The sequence below is a fragment of the Parus major genome, chromosome 15, assembly GCF_001522545.3.
Source record: "Parus major isolate Abel chromosome 15, Parus_major1.1, whole genome shotgun sequence".
Lineage (NCBI taxonomy): Eukaryota > Metazoa > Chordata > Aves > Passeriformes > Paridae > Parus > Parus major.
Genome location: NC_031784.1, coordinates 4,645,194 through 4,647,590, shown reverse-complemented (window position 1 = coordinate 4,647,590; position 2,397 = coordinate 4,645,194).

The following is a 2,397-nucleotide window of genomic DNA, read 5'->3' as shown; positions in this document are numbered from 1 at the left end:
CCCGGCCGCGGGCACCCCGGGACGCGGGGACACGGCCCCGGGGACGCGGGGGCTGGGTGGCGGCGGCGCGGGAGCTGCGGGGGCACCGGGGGTGCAGCGGGACGGGACAAGGACAGTGGCTCCAGGGATTCGGGCACTGGGGGCTGCAGCAGTCTGGTGAGGCTGGTCCCAGGGGTGGGAGCACGCAGGGATGCAGCCGCCAAGGGAATAGGGGCTGGCTCCAGGGAACACAGGCTATTAGGGATGCAGCAGTTGGGATGTGCAGGATTCTGGCTCCAGGGATACAGGAGCACAGGGATTCAGGGAGCAGGGACTACTGGCTCCGGGGATTCCGGCCCTTTGCGCTGCAGCCCTAGGGCTGCAGGGGTTGCTTGTCTCTAAGAATAAATGCATCTGGCATGTGTCCCCATTATGTCCCCTCCTGCAGGGGACAGGAGCTCCCAGCGAGGCAATGCCCAAGACGCAGGCAGACAGGGAATGCCCCAGCGAGGATGTGAGGGCGTGCTGCGACACCAGAGATAGGGGGAGACTGTTCCCAGCTTGGAGCGTCCCTTTACAACTCTTAAGTGCTAGTGGAGAAACTGTTGTGACTCTCCTTGCTCGCCTTTTCCCTCCCCATTTCCCGTTCCCCTAAGCCAATGCTGTCAGTTCCGGGAGCCCCAGGGGATCCAGTGCTCCGGCCCTCGCTCTCCATTGCCCGGGTGCCGGGTGAGGGGCTGAGCTGGGCTGCCCGCATGCAGATCCCGGGGATTCCGGGTCTAGGCAGAGCCCTGGTAGTGCTGCCCTGCCCTGCCCTGCCCTGTGGCAGTGCCACGTGGAGCCGTGTGGGACACGTGTCACTGCTCCTGGCACAAGTAAAGCCCTGCCTTGTTTTGGAGATTTTGCCATCCGGTGCCCACGCATCCTCCCTTGGCACTGCTCAGGCTGGGCTCTGGAAGTGGAAGCAGAACTGTCCTGCACAGTCCCTCAGGTGTGTATGTGCTTCCTCTGAGCAGCTTCATCCCTGGCAGTGCTAAAATGTGCCTTCTTTTCCATCCTGGCACATTTTTTTGCCTCCTGCCTGCTCTTGCCGCTTCCCATCAGCACATTCCCCAGCCCGGTGTGCTGCTGCAGGGCCCTGGCAGCGGTGTGTGTTGCAAGGTGAAAGGAATGGGAGTTTTTTCCATCCTGCTCCTTCTCAGACCCCCCAGCCTCAGCCACAGCTCCTGCTCCTGGCAGACAGCACATCCTTCTGTCGGGACTCGCAGGCTCCGCAGCTCTGGGCTCTCCCCACTCTCCCCTGCCTCTGCCTTCTGAGCTGACACTGGACCAGCCCCTGGTCCTCAGCTCTACCACTCATCTCTTCCCTGCAGATCAACCTGGCTCTCCTGCAGGGCTCCAAGAGAGCTGGAGAGGGACTTTGGATGAGGGCGTGGAGTGACAGGACAAGGAGGACTGGCTTGAAACTGAGAATAAGTTCAGATGGCATATTGAAAAGAAATTCTTCCCTGGGAGGGTGGTGGGGCCCTGGCACAGGTTGACCAGAGAGCTGTGGCTGCTCCATCCCTGGAAGTGTCCAAGGCCAGGATGGAGCTTGGAGCAACCTGGGATAGTGGAATGTGTCCCTGCCCATGGCAAGGTGTCGGAACAAGATTCGCATTCCAACCCAAACCAAGTGATTCCATGATTCTGTGATTCCTCAGCACAGAAAGGGCCCCTCCAGGAGCACTGTCCCAGCTCCAGCCTAAGCATTCCAGGAAATCCCAGCCCTGGCAGACCAGAAGCACAGTTTTGGCAGCAGCTGAGGGAAGGACACTGGCAGTGTCTGCCCCAGGAGGACATCTCAGGAAAAGGGAGAAGGAACCACTGGAGCCAGGAGGCTGCCCACAGACTGGGCTCCTGCCAGGGTGTCGCTGGCAGAGCTGTGCCAAGTGCATCCCAGGGCTTTTCCCAGCCTTCTGGGCTGGGCAGGGATGCTGTGCCTGACCTGGGCTGGGATGCTGTGCCTGACCTGGGCTGGGCAGGGATGCTGTGCCTGACCTGGGCTGGGCAGGGATGCTTTGCCTTACACGGGCTGGGCAGGGATGCTGTTGCCTCACCAGCCTCCAATGCAGCTTGCAAGGAATCAAGGGGTCCCTGCTGCTCCATCCCTGACCTCGGGGGTCCCTCAGCCGTGTGACTGCCGTAGAACGGCCCCACCGTGCCCCCAGCCCGGCCCCAGGCAGGGGGAGCTGCTGTGGCCGAGGCTGCTGGGCCCAGACAAAGCTCCATCCGCAGCACAACGCCTGAGGCCAGAGATTGGCTCTGGCTTTACGTCACCGAGGAGGAACGGCAGCATCAAGGGCTTTTTTTTTTTTTTTTTTTTTTTTTTTTTTTTTTTCCCTTCATCTTAATTCTCTGGCAATCTCTGTCCAAAAA